Source organism: Adiantum capillus-veneris, chromosome 8 (genome assembly GCF_014529385.1).
Source record: "Adiantum capillus-veneris isolate H3 chromosome 8, ASM1452938v2, whole genome shotgun sequence".
NCBI classification, from domain to species: Eukaryota; Viridiplantae; Streptophyta; class Polypodiopsida; order Polypodiales; family Pteridaceae; genus Adiantum; species Adiantum capillus-veneris.
In genome coordinates, this window is record NC_140938.1 from 52,180,480 (window position 1) to 52,204,961 (window position 24,482).

Here is a 24,482-nt window from a genome sequence, read left to right on the forward strand (position 1 = left end):
AGTCCATTCATGCTTATGTATGGTTTTCAACCTAGATCACCAGTGATGGTGGGGTTGGCAACTGAGAAGCTCCAACAGGTCAAGGAGTTTCTCCAAGATCATATGGAAATGCTGAGACTTGCTCGTCAAAATGTTCGACAAGCACAAGATCGGTATAAGAAGTATGCTGATGAGAAACGTCGGCAAGTTACCTTCACGGAAGGTGAAGAGGTATTTTTGCGTGTGCCAGAGCATTCAGAAAGTCTGAAGACTGGACCGACGCCCAAATTATCTCCCCGTTATTGCGGGCCATTCAAGATACTCAAGCGAGTTGGTGATAGGGCCTACAAACTTGAGTTACCTGCGCACTCGAGTGTCCATCCGGTATTTCATGTAAGTCGTTTACGTAAATGCTTGCATGGGGACGACAATGTTATCGACCAGCAGATATTGGTTGATTTCACTGAACCTCCCACTCAACCGCATGAACCTGAACGCATTTTAGATTTTCATGAACTCCGTACTCGTCATCATGTACGTAGTCAAGCTTTAGTCAAGTGGAAAGATCGCCCTGAAGAGGGTGCCACTTGGGAAAACATAAGTGTTCTTAAGAAGAAATTCCCCACTTTTGTTTTCGAGGATGAAAACGCTTCTCCAAGGGGGGAGTAATGTCAGGCCAAGGGCCAAACCAAGGGGTCACGGACTCGGCCAAGGGCCGGCTGCCAGTGGGAAGGGGTCTGAAAGGGGCTAGGAGCCTATTAAAGGGAGGCTGGGCGGATGGACCAGGCATGGCAGTCCCTTGGTGCTTACACGGATGTCAAAAGTTTTTTCAAGATCATGTAAAAACAAATATTCCTCCCTATTTATGACAATTGGGGAGAGGTGTTCAAAAAAAACCTCCAGAGTTAATGTCTCCTCCGGCGCATCTGCAGCGGGCTTGAAGGATGCTTCTGCACCCTTATCACCCATGGATTTTGCGGCATTTATGACACCTCCTGGGTAGGTTAGGGAAGAATATTGCCCTCTTTGCTTGCATCCCAGGGCGCCGTAATGGGCTCCTTTGTGTCCTTGACGACACCCCCAAGGCGCAAATGAGGCAAACTCACCTCAGATCTTTCAGGCTCCTCCACAAGAAGAGACACAAAAGCCGCCAAGCGACTTAGCAACTGGGTGCCGGCCTTCTTCTTTATCAAACATGAATCTTCAATGTACTGACCTGCCTCACCCACAATTACACAAAATCGTTGAAGCCGCTGGGTGAAATGCCGATCGCCTTTGTGTATGTAACGAAGCAAATCGCCTGGAATCCACAATTCCTCTTGTCTGACAATTGGTACAGCATACTTGTCGATGTAGATTTCAAAAAATTCCAAGATAGGTTGAAAAGATTGGATGTTTAGGTGAATAGTTCCATTCACATCAGGGAATTGGGTGAAGAAATTGTGGAGATCGTCACGATCTTGCCACTCAGTTGTTTGTAAAAACGCTTGGAAGCATTGTAAAGTCGTGGCTTCGGGAGGGGTGGAGGAGGATGCCATGATGCTAGCTGCTTAGGTAGGAATGCAAAGAGTGCTAGAGCTCAAATGAGAGTGTGAACAAGCTATGTAGGTGAATTGTGAAAATGGTAGGGTTTAGGAGGCTTTATATAGTCCCCCCCCCCCCCCCCCCCTCCCCCTCCCTCCAAAATTAATAACAATAATTAAAATATTAAACAATTTTCATACAGTAACACAAATAACAAGAAGTTATCAAAAACTTTCAAATTAAATTACAATCATTTAACTCTAAAAACACATCACTACGACTTTAAGATAATGTGCATTGCCAAAATTTGATACAACCATCTGTTTGAACTTACAATTGTGATATTATAGAAAATTTAAGTACAAAACATAACTACTCTAATGATAAAATCAGATTCTCTTCCGTCATCCACGTCTTTTCAATTTGAATCGTGCTCTCCATGCAGCTACCACTCTAGCAAACAAATAGAAATAGCATACCCACCTTAGAGTGAGGAATAATCCAAAGAACATAAAGATAACATAATTAAGAGAGAAAGATCATTCACCTTACGTCATCCAATGCAAAACTTTGTAGCTTCTCCATGCTCTAAACCCATTATCACTAAGTGCTCCCGCACATTGGCCAATGTCCAATGCTTGTTCACTTGGACGGTCTCAACAGCACCACTCGACAATTTGATTGCAAATTCAAATACCTCAATTGTAGCATCGGTGGATTGCAATGGAATCCATTCACCAAGCTTGCACATCTATCTTTCATAGAAGTACCGCACGTAAAGGGTGGAGCGCACCTTGATGAAACGGATAGCAATGCCGAAACTTCCAACCTGACACCGAAAGCGATCTCCGTTGTGAAGTCCTTCAAGATACCCCCACTTCTCGCCAAGGATGGCTTCCAATGTATCGTAATGTAGATCTTTGCAAACATACATAGTGTTTGTATGATGGAAAGGCAAAGATCCGAATATGCTAGCGAAGACATGAGCAGGACAACACCATCCAAGCCCAACGGAACGCGAGGATTTTCCAAATTTTAATGATGCTCTCACATCAGCTACAATCTTGGCTTTCAAAGAAATTACAGTGAATGCATCTGGCTTTGGCCACTCCATGCTACGCAAGGTTGTAGCTCTCCGTAGCCTTGCTTATTTGTAGGTACAATGTACTTGTGGGTGTAGAAGAACACCCTTTGCCGTGCAAGGTTTGATGAAGTTGTGTTGGGGAAGAGCATATCCCCAAGACTTGCATGCATGGCCGTAAATGTGCCTGAAAGGCACGAGAGAGGTTGCTCCTCCACAAGGCTAGAAGGAAAAACATCTACGTAGAAACAAAACAGTCCGTGAGATGTAAAAAGTCCAATTTTTTTACCACCAAAACCATTGAAGTGCAAGGGACATACAATTACAAGGAAAATCCCTTGGGTTGGTGATCCCTCGTAGACGCATGTGTCCAAACATGAAGACATGTTGAACGATTGCCACCGTACCCTTGTCTCTTACTTGCTTGAAGCCTATTAGTCTTCCCTTCCAATGGAGATCAACGTTTGTTCTTTCACAAACACAATGGAGACCGATTGCGGAAGGTTGAATGTAGACCCATGCACCTTCTTGAAAAACCTGAGGTTCCCATTGCTGCTCCTCATTCTTCGAGTTGTGGAGAACCATACTTTAAATGATGGGTTTGGGGCGTCTATTTTGACCATTGTTGGCCATGGATGCTTAAGTGGGAGCTTGAAATTGCAATGGAGAGCTTGGGAAAGGAGGAGGGAGACAGAGTTTAGAGAGAGAGTGGGAGCTTAAAGTTGCAATGGAGAGCTTGAGGAAGGAGGAGGGAGAAAGAGTTTAGAGAGAGAGTGGGAGCTTAAAGTTGCAATGGAGAGCTTGAGGAAGGAGGAGGGTGTAAGAGTTTAGAGAGAGAGTGGGAGCTTTGTGTTATGGAAAGGGGCTATGGAGGAAGGGAGTCTTGGGAAAGAGGTTCTAGAGTGAGAAAATGACTTTTTGATCATAGGGTAGGTTTGGGGGAGTTTTGGATGGAATATTTTGAATTTAAGTTTTTTTTGAAAATTTTGAAATTTTAGGGTTTTTGCAAAAACGTATCTGTGGACCCACCACTTCCCCCCCCCCCCCCCCCCCTTTCCCTCTCCCCCTTTTACCCATCCACCTCCCTCTAGGATACAAAGCAATAAATGAGTGGACAACCCTATTATTCCCTCTACTTTCTTAGGTTCTAGATTTATATACATTGCTCTCTTCCTATTGGCTGGAGCCTAATTAACCTTAATCCTATATGGCCAAGGAGAGTCCACATTTTTCCTAATGATTTATTTAGGAAATTAGACAACTCTAATTCCACTTGATTGAGACCATTTTTAACTAGTAAAACATTAGGATCATTTAGAGATTCCTTAACAAAAATCATGTATGCAAAAATTGAGCTTTTCATTGACTTATCAAAAGCACGCATATTTACAAGGGGTATGGTGTTACTTGACTCATTAGCATCTATGTACATGTTCTTTCCATGTACTTGAAATATATTCTTCTTTCAGGGAACTTCATATTGGCAGCCATGCGATGGAACCACGGTGCCCCTAGGATAACATCCTCATGTTGGAGGAGAGGGAGACGAAAAAGTCCTCTTTGTCAACGTAGCTTTGGACATGAAGCCTCAATTTCCCAATGAAGGGAGTAACGGAGGTGTTTTGTCCCTTGAAATCCCCATCGGTCGCAGTGTCTCCCATCCCAAATTTATGCGTAACTTAGTAGCTAACTTTGTTGATATAAATTTGTGAGTTGATGAACCAGGGTCGAAAGGATAAAGGCATCATGCTCTCTCACCTTTCCCCAAGCATAGGAAAGGGAAGATCCTTTGCAATGAGCGTTCCCTTTTGAAGTCTCAATCATTGAAGCTCTAGGTGGCTCATTGCGTACATTTCTTTGGGGGCAAGTGCGATAGCCATGTCCCTGCTACCCACACTTGAAGCTTATCTCTACGAAAACGCTCTAGCTCTTCAGGGGAGAGTCGCTGATCTTTTCTGAAATCTGAAAAGGACCTTAATATCGCATACTGAACTTAGAAAACAAACGTTCCTTGCCTTTCCTTTCTTAGCTTTGTAGAGTCCTTTCTCCTTAGTTTTTTGTTGTTGTTTGCTAGAGTTGCCTTCAAAAGAATTTTGAGGATTGTTCTTCTCTTTAGGATCATTTTTGTCTTTAGTTTCCATGGGCTTAGAATTCCTCTTAGCCCCTTGTTGGAAATTGATTTCTGAGTTGACCATAGTATGATGTATGACTGCAGAGATGGTCCTAGGCCTTTGAGAATTGACATATTCGGCCATGTCTTCAGATAGCCCATCACAAACGAGCCCGCCCCCTCCTTTGTAGGGCATCTCTTTGACTCAAGCCCCTCAAGTACCTTACCCTCCAAGCATGGGAAGCTTCTCAAGCACCTTAGTCAACAAGTATAGGCTTAGCATGAGCATGGGTTCACTCTTTCTCATGCCCCTAGCTTGAAGGCTAGTCCCCCCCCCCCCCCCCCCCCTTTGTAGAGTTTCTTGTTGACTTTCAAACACCTCAAGCACAGGGCCAGCTTGGCCAAGGACCTTAGCCATCAAGCATGCCTATCATCTTAATCATTAAACACTAAATGCATGGGCCCAGCTTAACCTAAGGCTCTAGGTCTAAGGACTTTTAACAATAACCTTTGGAGGTCTTTAATGAAGCTAACCCTAAGGTCTCTAAGCTCCATTAGGCCTTGCTCTTTGACAAACCACCTCACATTTGGATCCATTGACTTTGGCCCCACGTTGAGATAGATCCATATGCACATGTCTATATTCTAACTCGTGTTCCCATTTATTCTCCCACATTAAATGATCGGTTTAATATGAGAAACTCATTTGGGTTAGTTAGATATTATATTTTATGACAGTGGTCATCAAATGTTTTTGCTAGCTGTATATTTGAGTACTTATATTGCAAAATGATGGAAAAACTTCCATGGCAACACACATGTCCGTTGCATGCCATATCTATCGACCACATTTGCAATAAAAATAAAAATCAATTGCATACCGGATGAGTGAGTTGTACCCACTGGCCTTATTGTCGTAAAACTTGAATGAATTTCAATCAAGAAAAGAACCTTGTAAATCCATAAATTTTCTTCACAGTTCCCATGAGCGAGAGACCTTGCAAGCCTGTCGGATCTCGGTTGCCAACATTGGGTTGATCATGACCATTGCGGACTGCATTGGTTTCCTTATAAGCCACAGGCCTTGCTTGTACCCGCATGCCATGAATGCTAGGCAAGCTTGCCTTTGCATCAAACTTTAATTTTCAAAGAGATATCCATGAAATCTTATAAAATTAGGTCATATATGGATTAAGAAACTCACATATATATAATTGGCACCTGAAGATCATGGTGTTAGTTGAATTTTCATTAAAATGCCGTGCACTTCTTGTAGTTCCTTGGACTCGGGAACACTTCTCCAAACCTTTTGAATGCTTGGTGTATTTGACTTGATGTCCTGCTATGTAACCTTGCTTATCATCTAATTTTGAGGCGTAATAGTATCTGTCACCATAGAGGAATTAAAAGATGTGGCTTTGGTATTGTAAAAAAATCCGATTGAAGGAGCCTTGCTCCAAGACTATTTTGACCATTAGTGGAATACCATCGGTTGTATCCTAATTCAATTATCTAGACAAAGCCCTTCACTTTGCTTTACAGCCATGCATGCCTTGCATGCTTTGCCTTGACTTTCCTTGCAAGGTCGGCCATGCCAAAGCGCTTGAGTCATTGTAGGGCATTTTGTCGAGTAGTAGGATTCTTGCTTAGGGTGCAAGAGATCCCGAGTTCAATTCTTTGAATGCCTCCATAATCGGTGTCTGGCTAAGTTGCCTACATCAATGCAGTGTCAATTGCTTGCCGGTTGCTATCCCCTTCAACTTGAAAAAAAAATCGAGTACCTAAAAGGGTTTGTGGAGTTGTGCACACCACGGGATCAAGCTCCTAAGCATGCTCCTTTTCTTGCTGTCGTAAAACAAGCTCAATGCAATTGCTAGGATCTGGTACACAGGCGATGGGGTCCACATTTGCTGGAAGGCTTCTACTATCTGAATTACTTTTGTATTCTTCAATTCTTGTCTAGATCCTTTCTTTAAGGGGTAAGAAAAGCATGAATCCTAGTGCGCAAACTTTGATCGAATATCTATTGCTATTTTTAGAATAGAAATGTTAATAAGATTTTTTTTTCCCAACCTCATAATTTATGGTTTTAATGATAATAGGGATCTTAAAAGGATGCTCTCTGCGTCTCTCTTCGTTGGTAATTAGTGCACGTCTCTCTTACCACTGATGTGCATGGCTCTCTCTCTCTCTCTCTCTCTCTCTCTCTCTCTCTCTCTCTCTCTCTCTCTCAATGTAATAGAATTTTGGGTTGATAGTGGTGCTTCCTTATACATTTGCCTCTAGTGGTTTTCTTTTGTCATAAAATCTAATATCCACATACCCAAATGATTTTCTCATATTGAATTGATCATTTAATATAGAGAGATAAATGGGAACAAGAGTTAGGATACAGATATGTGCTGCTAGACCTATCTCAACAGGGGGTACCAGGAGGGAGGGATAATTATCTCTCAATAGGGGTCCAAAAGGAGATAGTCTACCAAAGAGAAATGTGCATATAATGGAGCTTAAAAGACCTTAGGGTTAGCTTCATCAAAGACTTTCAAAGTGAAGTGTTAAAAGTCCTTAGACCTTTTTGAGGTGCTTACTAACTAACGTGCTTGAGGAGCTTCAAGTCAACAAGAAGCCTACAAAGGAGGGGACAAGCCCTAATTGTAGGCAAAGGAGAGAGAGAGCACAGACACACACACACAACCTCAAGAGCCACCCTCCACAAGAGGCATAAAGGACACGTCTTAGGCCCCTAGCTATGTTTCCCTCATAGTGTTCCTGAACCCTATTGGATGGCCTATAGGGAGGACCAATGAGAAATTAGATTCAATTAAATAATTAATTAAGATCTCTCTCTCTCTCTCTCTCTCTCTAAGGGGGAAAGGAGGACACTTTTCCAAATGCTACCCCTATTGCTTGTTATGACCAAAGCCAATGATTGGCTAACCCTAGGCTTGAGCCAATGGTCTTGAAGCTAGAGTACAAGGAGAAGTTTGATCTCTCTCTCTCTCTCTCTCTCTCTCTCTCTCTCTCTCTCTCTCTCTCTCTCTCTCTCTCGTAGCCCACGAGTCACACACACATCTCTCATTGTGTGTTGTGCACACAAGCCATGTCTTTCTCCAAGCTTGGCACCAACACCTCTTGACTATGGAATGCAAACCCAACCAAGAGTCAAGATTCAAAGCAGTTATTATCATCTTCTTCATCTCCATTACAATGCTACGTTATGCTCTAAGAGTAATGATATGTGAGGAGACTACTTCTTTCTCCTATGTTACATCTTCTTTCTCTTCACTTTCCTCACATCTGCCAGCTCTCTTCACCTTTGAAGGTGTTTGAGGGCTTGGGATTGAGGATGATGACAAGTTTATGCTATTGCAAGTAATTTTAATTGTTGTTTTGGGCATAATATTGGTGCATGAAGCTTTCCATCTTCATGGCATCAACAAGATCTCAAGGAACACAAAGAATTATTATACCAACTCTCTCTTTATGGGAGAACATATAATAGAAAAGCCTTTTGGAGGGGGGACCAAGTAAATCCGGTTGTCAATTTCTCTAATCTCTCTCTTTTACAAGTATTGTTAATCTCTCTCTTTTACAAGTATTGTTCATGCCAAGCTAGCTAGGTGTCATGTTATATTGCTATCTCTAATCAAGTACTCCCTCTCTATCTTCATTAGGAATTTTCTTATTTAAATGCTCACTACTGACATTTTAATTATGCTACAATCAATATTATTAGCCTAATTCCATTACATTGGTATCCTAGCTATTGGTTTCTTTTTTCTTACTTAAGAGAAGAGGTCCTTTAAAAAAATCTTTTTACAAAACTTTTTTAAGCTACCAAAGAATAAGGTAGCATACACCTAAAATTTGTTATTATGACTGACAATAATAAAGAGAGTAGAATGAATATGATGGCTTTGATTTTGCACATGAAGGTTCTACTAATGATGCCCCTATGCTTGTGAATTATCTTGTCACCAGGCTAGAACAAGCCATGGGAAACCTTGCTCTACAAGGTGAGATTGTCCAACAACTTCGCACCCATGGGATTCTGCAAACTCCCCAAGAAGAGAAAGTACTTAGGAAACCTCTTAGTGAGACTTCCAAAAGAAGATTTTCTCCGGTGAGAGAAGAGGAGGAACCCTAGGAAAGAGAAATAAGCGAGTCCCCAAACCCTTTGGAAGATGTGGCTCCATGACGATGGCGATCACAAAGATCTCCAACTCTTGCTAAGAGGAAAAGATCACCGCATAGTCCTTCTCCTTGCAATCCCAAGAAAGAAGAGAGGAATCAAAGGAAGGAAAAGGAGAGAAAAGAGGTCGCCCTCTTCTCCATCTTCATCACCTTCTTCTTTGGATAGAAAGAGGTCACCCTCTTCTTCATCATCATCACCTTCATCTTCTTCCGATGAAAGTAGGGGCTTATTCCCTAAGGAGCCTAGAAGGAGAGGGCATTGAAAGTTTGATGTTGCTTGGAAAAGGTCTAGCAAGCTCAAGAAGTTCAAAGAGGGAGGAAAGAACATCTCTTTTCTCACTTATGATGGCACCTTTGGTGCTACACACAAAGTCTTGGCCTTTATCCATCAATTTGATGCGGCCTTTGAAGATGAGGGCTTCATGGAATCCTCTAAACTATGACATGTAGCTATGCATTTTCAAAAGTCTGCCAGACAATGGTGGGTTAGTCTATGAGCTAATGGCAAAGCTCCAAGGACATGGAAAGCCCTAAGAGCTTCCATAATGAAGTAGTTTCTTGCAAGCGACCTCGAAGACAAAGTTCTTACCGAATGGCAAAGTTTGAAGCTTTCTCCCTATGAGTCTATCCACAAGTATGTGGACAAGTTTTGGGATTTGCATCTCAAAACCATTGTCTACAAAAAGATAGACTTTGGAGAACAAAAACAGCGGAAAGTTTGACCAACCTCTCACTCACCCAAAGGGCTCCCTTCCTCAAGGGGCACAAGGACACATGTTAAATTCTCCCTATGCTTAGCCACATGGGGTGCTTGAATCCTATTGTCTAGGCTAAAGAGGGGTCCAATGAGAATTTATAATAATTAATTAATTGATTACGCATTTATCAAGACCTCTCTCTCAAAGGGGAAAGGAGTACACTTGTCCAAAGACTATCCCTATTGCTAGCTATGACCCAGGTTTGTGATTGGCTAGGCTTGAGAGAGCCAATGAGCACGAAGCATGAGCTAGAATGAGGGGTCAACCCAAAAAACTAGGGGGCTTGCTTGCAAGATATACTCTCTCTCACACACACTCTCATTGTGTGAAGTGCAAAGTGTAAGAGCTTCATCTCCTTCTCCAAGCTTGTCGAGAAGTTGAGAGCCTACACCAACACTCTTGCCTATGGAATGAAAATCCAACCAAGAGACATGCTTCAATGCTTATGCTTGCCATCTTCTCCATCTTCATTACTATGTTGTTATGCTATGCTAAGCAAGAAGAGTGATGATAAGTGAGGAACTATTTCTTTCTCATATGAATGATTCTTCTTCCTCTTCCCTACCCTCATTCCCCGCTAGCTCTCTCCACCTTCAATGGTGTTTGAGGCCTTGGAATTGAGGCCGGGGATGGTTAATGATTTTACAAAGGTTATGTTATGCTGGTGATGCATGAAGTTTTCCATCTTCATTGCATCACCTAGGTCTTAAGGAAACCAAAGATTGTATTGTATCAAGTCTCTCTTTATGGGAGAATCTATAATACAAAAGCCTATTGGAGGGGGGACCGGCTCCACATAAATCTAGTCCTCAATTGTCGTCAAGTTCTCTAATTCTCTCTCTTGCAAAAGTATTATTCATTCCAAGTTAATTCAGTATAATGGTTATGTTGCTACCATTAATTAAGTTCACCCTCTATGTTCTCAAAGTAGTCTCATAAAAAAGTTCGCTCTAGTTCTCTTAATTCCGCTATCCTCAAAGTTCATAGGCCATTTCCATGACATTGGTATCAGAGCTATTCTTTTCTCTTTTCTTACTTAAGAAGAGAGGTCTTTAAGTTTTCCATGAAAGGTTGGACATGTTCATTGCAATAGGGTAAGGGAGTCCTCCAAGCTACGCCATGTAGCTATGCACTTCCAAAAATTGGCTCGTCAATGGTGGGCTAGCCTTCGTGGCAATGGTGAAGCCCCAAAGACATGGAAAACTGTTCAAATCAAGGTTGCAAGGAAATGCACATGGCTTGGAGAAGACAAAGGAAGCTCATAGCACAGAACAAAGAGTGTATTACTTAGTGTGCAATGGAAAGATAGATAGCCCTAGAGTGATGGGTGTATATACAATGCACGGGGACAAAAACCTCCTAAAGAGGGAAGAAATGCGCCAGCGGTCCTAGTGTGTTCATAGACATCACTACCACATGTATATGGTAACAAATCCCCCTTGGGAGTGATGCGGTGAATGAGGGCTGGCACAAAGAGAGCCTCTCCCTGACATAGTGGTAATGCACCTCAATGTTCTTTGTGCGAGCATGAAAAACTAGGGTCCTTGCAACTGCCAATGCGCTCTGACTGTCAGTGTAGATGATGTTGGCAATGTCTTGTCCAACACCCAAATCAGCCTTAAGGCATTTGAGCCATACACACTCAACCGTGGCTGTGAAGACTACCCTTACTCGCTCTCACAACTCGAAGTGGACACAGTAGGTTGCTTTTTGCTCAACCATGAAATACATGAACTACCAAGCATGAAACAAAAACCACTTGTGGACACTCCCATGTCATAACAAGCAGCCCAATTTGAGTCCCAAAAAGCATGTAAATTTGGTGGCAATGATCCCCCCTTGGGATAAAACAAGCCAAGATGCAAAGTTCCACTCAAGTAGCAAAAAATCCTCTTGACTTCCTGTCAATGCTTAGACCTTGGGCTTTGCTGACCTGTGAGACCGCAAACTGAATATCCGGCCTTGTGTTGCATACATAAATGAGACAGCCAACAACAATTTAGTAAAGAGTGACATCAGCAGGATCACCGCATCATGTAGACTCAACTTCAAACCTGTTTCCATGGGAGTGGCAATATATTTGCAATCCTCAAGTCCAAACTTACATAGCACTGTCTCTATGTAGCTTTTTTGACACAAGGCAATACCACCATCACACTACTTAAACTTTATGCCCAAGTAATGATGCAACAACCCCAAATCTTTCATTTTGAAAGTAGCAATCAAATCAGCCTTAAATTTAGCAATATGTGCCTCATTGGGACCAGTGATCAGCAAATCATCCACATAAAGAACAACAATGAGAAGTACATTGCCCTCATGCTTGACATACAATGTGCTTTCTGTTGGACTATTACAAAAGCCTCGTTTGACCAAATGAGTGTCAGCTTTCTCATACCAAGCACGAGGAGATTTCTTTAACCCATACAAAGCCTTCTTACATCTGCACACTTTGTCCTCTTGTCCTTTCTTGACAAAACCACGAGGCTGCATTACGTAGACTTCCTAAAAAATGTCACCATTCAAGAAAGCAATAACAATATCGGATTTATGTACATCCCAACCAAAATGAGCTGCCTATGCACATAGAAAACGAGCAGTCATACAACAAGTGGGATCAAAATTTTCTTCATAATCTATGCCTTTCTCTTGCGCATAGCCTTTTGCAACAACTCAATCCTTATGGCGATCAACCTCACCATCCGGCTTGCATTTCAACTTGTAAACCCACTTTGTACCAATGGCCTTTTTTCCAGGAGGCAAATCACATAAAGTCCATGTGTCATTTTCTATAAATGCATCATATTCTGATTGCATGGCAACCATCCAATTTTTTGAATTTTGTGCTTCATCAAAAGATAGAGGTTCCTCTATATCACATAAGCTAGACACAACCAAAGCATAACAATCTGGATCATAAGAGGCATGGAAAGAACCTGAACGAGTACGACTACACAATGGAGCATCCAATTTACTGTCATGCAAAGTGTGCACCGACCATTTTGGCATACCTTTAGGCTGCTCATTTTCAACCCTTTCCTCAGCAAGTACATCATGTACATCTACATCAGTTAATAGGCTGATTTGTAACATTTTTAGAAACCCCCATAGGCTGTACATTTGTCTCATTTGAATTTTACATTCAAACTTCCATCATTGAAAAGAGGCAATAAACTGTCATAAATTTCCTATGAGCTTACATTACTATCTCTAGTACATGACATCAAAGGCTGAACAGAATCTTCCACAAACACAACATAACGTGAGACCAATGACAACAACACCCAGGAGAAGGGAGTTTACAAAGGTAAAAATAAACTCTCTCTCCTGAAGAGCTAGAAGCTTTTTGTAAGGACCAAAAATTCTTTAAGTGTGGGGAGCAAGGACATGGCTATCATTCTTTCCTCAAAAGAAATGCCCGCAATGAGACTCCTAGAGCTTCCACGATCGAAGCTTCAAAAGAGGATTTCATTGCAAAGGATCACCTCTCTCCTATGCTTGTGGAAAGGTAAGGGAGCATGATGCCTTCATCCTGTTTGATCTTGGCTCTACCCACAATTTCATATCCACGGAGTTGACCACCAAGCTAGGCATTCAAGCTCATGAGATGGGAGATATTGTTGTAGCCGATGGAGCCTTCAAGGGGCAAGAAGCCGCAGTTACTCCCTGGAGTGGGAAATTGAGGCTTCATGTCCAAGACTATGTTGACAATCTCCCCTCAAGCATGAAGATTTCATCCTAGGGCCACCATGGTTTGACCATATGGCTATTAATGTAAAATTCCCTAAAATAAGGTTGTATTTCAAGTACAGAGAAAAGAACATGTACATAGATGCTAATAAGCCTGATCGTACCATACCCCTTGTAAATTCTCCTACTTTTGACAGATCAATGAAAAGCTCAATTTCTGCGTACATGATTTTGTCAAAAAATCCATAAAAGGTCCTAATGTTTTATCAAATGAAAATGGTAGGAATCAAGAAGATTTAGACTTGTCTAATTTTCTTTGTGGATTCCAAGATGTTTTTATCGATGATATCCCTATGGACTTACCTTCAACACAAGGGGATGATGACCATCGAATTGAGCTCCTACCAAGAATCTCTCCGCCAACAAGCCTCCTTATTGAGTTTCCCAAGCTAAACAAGAGGAGATCATGAGGCAAGTACAAGAATTGGTAGACATCAAAATTGTTCTTGAGAGAAGAAACTTTTGCTTCCAAAGCTATCTTCATAGGAAATTGTGCAAAGGTCAATAAGTTCATAGCTGTAAACTTTAAACTTAATGTACTTATTGACTTTCTTGAGTCATCACCTTTGACGTCTTGCAAGATTTACATGCCTTGGATTGGTCATGTACCTTTAAAGCCTTGCTTTTCAGTAGATTTTTATGGTTTTTTAGGCCTCCTTGACTTCTTGGAGGCACAAACTCTAAAGGTTGTGAAATCTATAATACGTTAGTGTTTTTGCAAGAATTTCATCCCTGGAGATTCTTTGACATGATAGCATTGTTCTTAGCTTTATCTACAGAAGTGCATCTCAAAGACAAAGTAATCATCGTACGATAGTAAAGGTTAGTGCAAACATCAGACATGCAAATTTGAAATATGGGTTCCACTTTGTGAAGGGTACATTATGTGGATGTTATCTGTAAGTACCACAAAAGGAAAAAAGAGAAATGAGACCTTAAAAGGCTCATGGTTAGTACAAAGGTAAGGATAGTACCCATGTTAAATATAACTAACAGCTAGAAAAATAGCAATAAAGAGCCATTTAAACATAAAAAAGTGCACAAATTTATAAGTGCTATAAAATTTAAGCCCTATAATTGCATTTGATAACATTTTATTCGATAAATTTATGAGGGAGTTGTGCAAAAGTCTTATGGAGTAGCTTAGCAATAGAAATGGCAGAAGTGGTTACAAAACAAGCTTGCAATAGAAGGGTTTGCACAAAAGAATTAAGCAGTTTTAAATACATTATAATATGATACTATAAATGTGATCACATCAGTGCAACATGTATAATCGTCTATGAAACTCTTGTATTGATAGCTTTGACTACTCACCAAATGTGAGTGCGTCCTTTTTTTCTAGATCAGCATGGTATATGCAACAAGTCACATATGACGAAGATCTTCAGTTGGATCCCACTCCCAATTCTTGTGCATTTTTTCTACGAGCCTATCGGGTTTTTTAAATTTTCCTTACGGGCCCGTCGAGAAAATAAAAAAACCCACGGGCTTAATTATATATAGTAAAACCTCTTCTAACTTTGGCATTTTGACTAGGCAAATCCCTGGGAGTGTATCCGAGCGTCGAGTACAATTATTTTCTTGTGAATTGACCTAAGGTTACAGAGTCACAAGTCCTTTTTTTTGGGCTGAGCATGATTCTTAACACGGTAACCACTTCTAAAAATATTTAAATCCTTCACCAAAAACAAAGGTACGAAGCCAAAACAATTGAAACTTTGAAGAGTCGTGCTCATTTGCGACAAAACCATTGGTCCATAAAAAGGCCAAAGTTGGTTTTAGAAGATGAGCATATTTAAATAATGAGTTGATAGTCAAGGGTCGGATGCCTTGTACTAGTATACTGGGTATATAAAGATCCTTGGAGTCTTGCATTTTACACCATCATAGATTTGAACTGATATATGTCGTTACTGCACAATATGAGAATTATAATCCTTAATTAGGCAAAAATAGCTTATATATATATGAATTGGATGCATAAGGGGGCTACAATCCTTGATTGGGTACAAGTAGTCCTCAATTGTGTAATTGTATTGAAGATTTCATTGCCTTGTTTTATGCATTGGTTTATATAGGGAGTGCTTATGTATTATGAAAGATAGTGCATGAGATGGCCAATCATAGATATTATTGCTTTCTTGTGTGTCTTGCAAATAATTATCATCGTTTCAATGTAGAAATTGATTATTCTTTGTAGCATTTGAAAATAGAAGTGTCTTATTGTTTGACAATCGTAGAGGATGTATAGCTAATCATCATATTTATAATTGTATTGAAAACATCATAGCATTGTTATATGCATAATGCCATGTAGAGAGTGCATTGCAATGTGTATGTTTGCTCACAACATATGTGATCGATATGTGGATTGACTAGAGTGCATTCCAAATCTCATACTGTGTAGATTTGATTGCTTTCTTAGTGATTGTTTTTCTAATATATATTGAAAACAAGAAAAATGTTTTTAAAACTGAACATCTAGTTCTTATGTTTTTAGTATTAAATTGAAAGCAATGAAGCAACATGTCGGCACAAGTGGTACAAAGAACGAAAAAAAATAAAAAAGCCACTGGCAAAGTGGGATTATGCTTACAATATATGCGGTCGATACATGGAGTGGCAATGTAAATTCTGCTTCATTACAAAATCAAACGGTGCACCACGTATTAAGGACCATTTTTTGGGTAGCCTTACAAAAAATTCTAAGAAATGTGATCATCTTCAGGTGCCTACAATTGCAAAGCCTTTGAGAGAAGAGCTTGCCAAAAAGGGTGGCAAGAGACAGCGGATACATAGATCTATTATGGATGCATATCAAGAGAAAATAGAGTCAAATATCAACTCTCATAATCATGTGGTGACACCAACTAACCCTGCAAAACAACCTATTATGCAGGGAGAGGAAATGACAAGTAGTGTTCCTTTTAAGCGCCACAATGAAGGTGATACTCAAACTTAGAACAAGATAACAACTTCACAAATTCAACATAGCTTGAGAGTCGAATGAAGATTGCAAATTATGAAATTCAAGAGCTTGTATTCAATGTGTTTTGATTATATATAATGCTTCAAAGTAGCAATATTACAATATCTGCCAATCTCAATTGTTGTGCTAATAACCTGCATCTTCATTACCAAATAGATTTCTAATTGTGCTAGAGGTGTCTTGGCGTGCTTGCTTGAATTTACACTCATTTTCCATGCTAAACATATAATATATACCTTGTGGAATATCCTGTGAATAAATTGCACATCGGCTATAGTTTTGCATTAAACAAATTAAACACACGATGTGATAATAATGGCCACATGCCAATGTATAGTATCCACTCCCTCCGTAAAAAATTCTTGTAGCATACTAGACACTGAGAAGATGAAGACGCATCTGACTCTGACACAGGAACTAACTCTGGATGCAAAACAAGGTGACTAATGTGTGTCTCTTGCACGCGTGTGAATATGACACAACTCTCCCTAATATCATGGGTGGCTACAGTTGTCTCCTTTGAGACAAAGTCTACTGATCGTTGCTGTGCAAAATGTACATACAACATTTTCACAAAATTTAACGCACAATCTGCATTGTGTAATGGATAGCCAAAAACTTCCAAGTAGATCCTCTCACCGTTGTCTTTGATTTCTTGGTGAAGGCAATTCAATACTTTTCACCGTCCTTTCTTTATCACCGCGTCCTCACATGGCCATATTGTTTTAATCATGTCCTTGGTCACTTCTTTATTGATGTCTTTCCATTGCACATGATTTGGATTTTCCCATTCTGATAATCAATGAGTTGTGCACGTCGCTTGTTGTGTCGACAAACCGTGCACTAGAGATTTCATGAAACACATTAACAGCCATTTGCTGTTGTCATCATTTGGCACTGTTTGTGTACCACATGCTTGCTCTTCATCAGCCACAGTATCTTAGAAATGCAATGGACAAATAGACAAAAAAATAAATATCTTTGGCAAACATTTGTTCTCTCGATTCAACACTCTCAAAGATACCACAATTGACTAAAGATAGTCTATTCAAATATTATGCAATTGATGCGAAAAACAAAATCACAATTGTACCACAAGACAATTGAATAAGGAAAAATAATCCAAAACATGCTTCAAGTGAGGTGAACCACCCAGAACATAGAATTCAATGCAAATAAAATACTCATACAAAAAGTCAATAGCAAAGTACAAAATGTTCAAGCCGAGTAAAAAGATGGCACAAGTTTAATAAGTGATTGTTGGACAAGATTAGGGTCTGTCTTTAAATGCTCTATGAAGAATAACAAAATATCTAATGCATTTCTTCTAGCTTCACGCTCTCTTAACTTCATCCACATGTCCATTTTTCATTAGGAGAAATATGGACCTTGCATGGGCCTTGTAAGGAATTCTAATTTTTAGGGATTAGAGCTAATGTTGTGTGGCGTTAAGGGGGCAATGGCATTGAAGAAGGTAGTTTTGAGTAGGCTTTTCTAGCCTTGTTTTAGACAAATGTAGGATGGGGACCTAAGGGATTACTTTCTCTCTCTAGCTTTTTTAAAGTGAAGGAAGTATAGGGGTGTGACCACATCAGCAAAAACATGGGTCACTAAGAGTCAAAATTTGACTTTTTTAAAAAAACTCATTTTTAATTATTTTTTACTTAAAACTCCCTCCCAACATATATACATATCCAAAAATCATTTTAAGACCCATTTTTTAACCCACAAGCCTAGAAAGTCCATTTTTTCAAAAATCTTTTCTCCCAAAAAGTAAAAAATACTTTGTTCTCTCCTCCTCCTTCCTCCTCCCTCCTCTCTCTCTCTCTCTCCTCTCCCTCCCTGCCCCTACCTTCCTCCTCCTCCCCAATCTCTCCCTCCCCCCCCCCCCCCTCCCTCCTTCTCTCCTCCCATCTTCCTCACTTTCCCTCCCCCTCTATCTTTTCATCCTTCGCTTCCTCACGCAACAACTCCCATGGTGCTCACGAACATCACAAATCGTTTGCTTCCACCACCACGTACTCCGTACACCAAAAGCATACATATTAGCTTACCCACGGCGTTTGCACCGAAGACCGCATATGAGGGTGATCAAAGGTCATCACAAGAACGTCGCGTCGCTGGTGAGTCAATGTTGACATTTGGGTGGACGGCCATTTGTACCCTTACGATCCTATAAGCCGCTCCTTCAATAGCCTTTCGAAATTTCTTCAATTTCTTGGGAGGGGAGAAGCAGGCTTGTTAGGCTATTGCAAGCGGTTGTGTGTGGGTGCACATGCTTCTTTGCATATATGGATGCACGAATGTCAAGCTCTTCACCTCAAGACGGAGGCATTACAAGAGAGTGTTGCCTCTTCGGAGAGGGTGGTTGAAACTCTTCAACAACAATTGCAAGAAAAGGAATCCCACATTATGAAGCTTGCCAACACCATCACATACTTGAAAGAAACACCCCTTGGTGCAAGGGAATGCAAGCGCACGTATTCATCCATTGAAACTCTTGCAGATTTGAGTGGAGCACACAAACGACAAGTGATAGCCACAAGGTGATTTGGTCTTTACTTGCATGATGTCTTCTTACTTCACACTATTTTCTTTATTGGTTGTTAGAAACTTCATCGAGAGGCATGCGGTGGAACAAGCCCCAAGATGATCGAGTCAACCTTCTCACTAGTTGTCTCAATACTCAGGATGTGATTTCTATCGTACAATCATCTGTAGATAAGCACATTAAGGATGCAGTCACCAAGGACCTTATGCGTAAATTGAGAAATGTGGTTAGTGATGATGACGTGCAACAAGCTTGTGATGAGGCTGGAATCAGAACCAAATCCTATCAAGCTATTTTTCAACTCCTAAAGGATGCCCTCAAAGAGCATGGCCTTGTGGAAAACCTATTTTCCGTTCCACACAAGGTCAACCTCACAAAGAAGGCCACAAACGAAGATGTGTTCTCCCGCATTGGGACATACCTACACATTGAGGACACAATGTCAACTTCCCTTGATGCTTCGTGCACAACAAAGGCAAGGGAAAAAGGTAAGAAACAATCCATAAGACCTTCGGAGAAGGGCTTCCCTTACACAATGTGGAACAACATTTTTGTGGACCTTAGAAGACTTCAACAAGCCATGCTTAGATTTTATGAGTTACTTGAAGAAGGTGACACACTATACTTTTTTCTTTTGGTTTTATTCTTATCATAGACTTTGAAGTATAAGGTCTTGGCACTATTTATTTTGTAGTGCTTGGCACAAAGGTCGCTTTTGTGCTAAAACCCGATGAGTAACAAATAGTGAAAGGTCGAAGATTAGAGAGGCTAAGTGTCACTTAATGAATGAGGCCCTTTTGCAAACCAAGCGAAGGGATTCAGTCGAGCCATCTCCCACCCCGTCTTTTAGCGTGAAATCAGAGAAAGACATTTGGTGGTTGGGTGCTATTGAGGTGCTCAAAGAGACCAATGGAGTACTTTCATGGATTTTTGAGAGAACTCCATGGATCATAGAAGTAATACACTCCCAAATTGCAGGTCAGAAGTTGGAGGTTGAGGGTTTTGGTAGCTATGATGTGGAGTGGCACTTAGGTGGGAACTTGAAGATCATAAAGTCTTTGTTTGGCTACAAACAAGGGGCTTCTTCTCTCATGCCTTGTCCATTTTGCACTCGAGGGTACAGACCTAACGGACAAAAAACACACAAGAGCACTGCAAAGGTCGGTTCCATGCTTCCATGGCAAGGGCATGGAGAACAAGGGTTGCATTGTCGTGATGTCGGAGATGAAGGTAGAGAATGGGAAGCGTCTATTCTGAGATGTCCCATGCTCAATGCCCCAGACCGTGATCAAAAGGACCACGCTTGGAATCCAATCTTTCCATTTCCTCTATCGAATGTACATTACACACATTCATGCGCATTTTTTATAGGCTATCGAAGCTCCACGTTGACTATGCTTTCACAATGAAACCATTGGAAAAGTCCCAGGAAGCGATCAAAAGAGTGGAGGTACTCTTGAATTCCATTGGCCATCACGGTGGAAATGTGTCTATCATTGCTGCAAAGACCCATGAAATTGCTCAACAAGTGTCAATGAGTGGACAAAAAGCCATACACTTTGAAGAAAGTTTCCCAAGGAAAGCCAGGTCGATATGCTGCTTAAAACAGCTCCAACCAGTAGGCAGGTAACCTTTGGGAGCTTTGGAAGGAGTTATGCAAAGCTACTATTGACAATGATTCAAATGGCGAGCTTGCAAACAAGTGCAAGCAAGTTTGGGCACATTTTGATAAAATGGTCAAGCTTATGGACCTTAACAGCACAACAGAAGAACAACGCCAATCATTTCAAGAAGCCTTGGCGGATTTTACCAAGGTCTTCACTCTTTCTTGGGGTGAAAATAACATCACACATTACATGGTAAGCCATGTTACGTGGTGAACTTATTACAAGGGATTGTTTTCATTAAATAATGTGGATCGTTTACTCATATGAACAACATATCTTGTTTGTGCATGGTGCCTTTTTTATGCACAAATATGGATCACTTGAAATTTTTAGCACTCAAGGCATGGAGAAGGGCCCATTATCGAGCAAAGGGGGGTGTACTTCAAAAATACTCAACATGGTGGTGGAATGGTGCAATCGAATTATTTGGAGGAGACGTTCAACTGGTTTTTTCGCACAACATTTGCTCGTAAGATCACAATGGAGCGTGCGCGACAATCCAAGATTGCTATTGAAGTGCAGAATTGGAGTCGTTAAGAGCATAGCAACAAGTGGCAAAGGTCAGAAGGCCCCGCCAAGCATGCTGCATGGTGCCAATGCAAAGTGCAACAAGGGCCAAAGTGGATTCTGCGCGAGTCACTACACGTGAACGCAGGGTCCAACTCTTAACGACATGTTCATTTAAAAAATAATAGTTTTATTCCAAAATTAGTGTGATCAGGGCCCTTTTTAAATGGGCCCTTATAAATATTGCATGCTCTCATAAACCACTCATTTGTTAAGCACATGTGAGCTCTTACCATAGCAAATGACACGCACCAAACAAACCACAAAAGAGCATCCGCCTGCCAACAAAAACACCTCCAAGGATGTGAGAAGCCGGCATGGCTTAAAGGTATAAGAAAACGGCCACGAACACCTGGCCGTTCTAGGCACTCTTCTAGCAGTGGGTATGGTAGTAGGGCACGAGAGTCATCAAGGGCTGTAGAATCTTTCCGTCCTCAAGAAGAAACACCTAAACAAAGAATGAAGCAACACGCCCAACGCTAGAGAGAAGAAGAGGCCCAGCAAACACCAGAGTCCGATAGGGAGGAGCAGCCGCGCCAGAAATCACAAGCAGGACCATCCAGGACTCGGGTGGTCCATACAGACACTGAATCAGAGACAGAGCCACCATGGCAACGAGCTGATATACCGTACACACACCGAATGCCCGTTGGGGGGAAGACACTGCCTCGAGGCCAGGGAGCTGGGGAGCCAAGGGAAGAGGATGAATCGGAAGAGGCTGCAGATCCAGCCCCTAAGCATGTAAATAGGTGCAAGTGAAAGTTCTTCAAGAAGCCTAAACGCTGCCAGCCAGCAAATGTGCAAGTGCCCCCAAGACAACCGCAGCGGCACCGAAAAATAGCAAGGGCATTTGCAAAAATCCGGCACTACCAGAAGACTATAGAGCTTTTACTTCGACGTGCCCCCTTTTCTCGTACAGTGAAGGAGGTGCTTCAAAGCTATGGAAATCAGTATAGAATGCAAGTAATAGTGCTAGAGGCTATTCAAGAAGTTGCAAAAGCCCACATCATTTTGGTGTTGGAAGATACCAACCTATGCGCCATTCATGCAAAGCGAGTGACAATACAGCCAAAAGATATGGAGCTTGCACATTGATTGCTACAGGACTTCGAGCATTAGCCGAAGTTACCCCTCTTTTTGTATTGCACACCCTTGTCTTTGTAATGAGATGACTTTGTAATGACAATATGATTAACAGTTGTGTCTAGTGTGTCTATTATCCATGTGTTTTGAGTTTATTGTTTTTGAACATGAAGAGTTAAATATAAATCGAACATTAACTTTTTGGGTATCCTATGTGGCAGACAAGCCTATGAAGTGCAAAAAAAATGGTGGCCACAAGGGCGCGCAAATGGCCCATCAATCAGTTTTGGATGACCTATTTGTGCGCCCTTGTGGCCACCATTTTTTTTGCACTTTCAAGCTTTGTTTACCCCATAGGATACAAAAAAAAGTTAACATATTGTGAAACCAAGTGTCGATGCAGCATTAAATTAGATTTTTCAAACGTTCAATGTAATTGGGCCTTTTGGTGCAGGGAAGTATCATGTAGAGCTGAAGGAGGTGATAGTGTGCTTGAAAACTTAAATTTTGAGTTGATCTCACGTTTTGTAGTGTCCTTGAGTGCAAACATAGGTTCCAAGTGCAAAAAAAAGGGTGGCCATAAGGGCGCGCAAATGGCCCATCCATCAGTTTTGGATTACCTATTTGCGCACCCTTGTGGCCACCATTTTTTTTTCACTTTCAAGTTTTGATTACCCCATAGGAAGTTAACATATTGTGAAACCAAGTGTCTATGAAACATTAGATTAGGATTTTCCAATGTCCAATCTAATTGGGCCTTTTGGTGCAAGGAAGTATTAGATAGAGCTGAGGGAGGTGATAGTATGCTTGAAAACTTAGATTCTGAGTTGATCTCACCTTTTTTAGTGTCCTTGAGTGCAAACATAGGTTCAATATGCAAAAAAAGGGTGGCCACAAGGGCGTGAAAATTGGCCATCCAAAACTGATGGATGGGCCATTTGCGCATCCTTATGGCCACCCTTTTTTTTGCACTTGGTAGGCTTCTGTGCCCCCCAGGGTACTTAAAAAATATAGATTAAGTGAAAGCAATTGTTTTTGCAGCATTACTTTAGAGAAACCACTTCTTTTCACTCAAATGTGTTTTATACTTTATCCAAAATTAAAGTAAGTTGAACGAAGTATCATGTGCATCCAACTTCCACTGTGTTGTTACTTCAAGCAAAAAAGACACAGCAAATTGAAACATATCACCAATTACAACCATTTTCAAGATTAACAGATCACATTTAGAAGAATGTACAAGATAAGAGAGACAATTTAAAATATTTTTTTATTACTTCCAAAAAGTTGATTTTACATCATGTATCTGAGGAGTTCATAATTTTCTTGACCATTTCCTGGCGCCTCTCTTGCACGTAAGGCAACTCCCCAGTCAAGAGGGACTGTGCTATGCCCGCGCTATGGCTTTTGGGTCAGTTGAGCCAATGGAAGCATGTATCCCTATTTGGGCAAGCACTTTAGCACAGAAGCCAGTGCCAAATGTTGTACATACAAGGGATCTACGCACTAGGAACACAAGATGCGTAGTTTGAGCAATGGTGCTCAAACACAAAACCTTGTTCAAAGCTTTCAACAACCAAGTCATAAAATGGGCTTGGGGAGTAAATTGATTATGGAAAATGGCCACATCGCCAGGGGGGAGTTGTCCTAGGTAATGCGCAAGGGAAGACTGAGGTCCAAAGCCCGTCCGCTTGCCACCCGTCCTTGTTGCAAAATCATCAACCTCCACGACGTCCTGTCATAAACCAATCAAGGTTGAGAAAAAAGACAATCAAGGATAAAATAATAACATGAAAATTAGGATAGAGTTTACCTCCTGCTCCTTGTCATCCTCCTCCCTGTTGTCCTTTACATCCAAGTCAATGCTCCCATGCACCACAGCTACAAGCTTTGGATCATTAGATGGAGGGTTGCATAGTGGCATAGACATCCTAGAGGCCTCAACCTTGGTTTGTGTGGCTTGGAATTCTTCGTCAACCACGTGTAACTGCTCTGCTGCCAGGACCTCCGCACACACAACTACAATAGTGTTAGCAATAGAGTCTCCAAGTGGCAAGAGCTTGCTTTCGAGGGCATCTGGTGTATTGTCCAAGGGACATTTGGTGCTGTTGCATAGCACACTCAAGCATTTATCCATGCGTAGGCCAAATGCTTTCTCCAAATCATGCATAAACACATACTCCTCCCCATCCACTACCACTGAGGAGAAGTGGCTTATTTCCA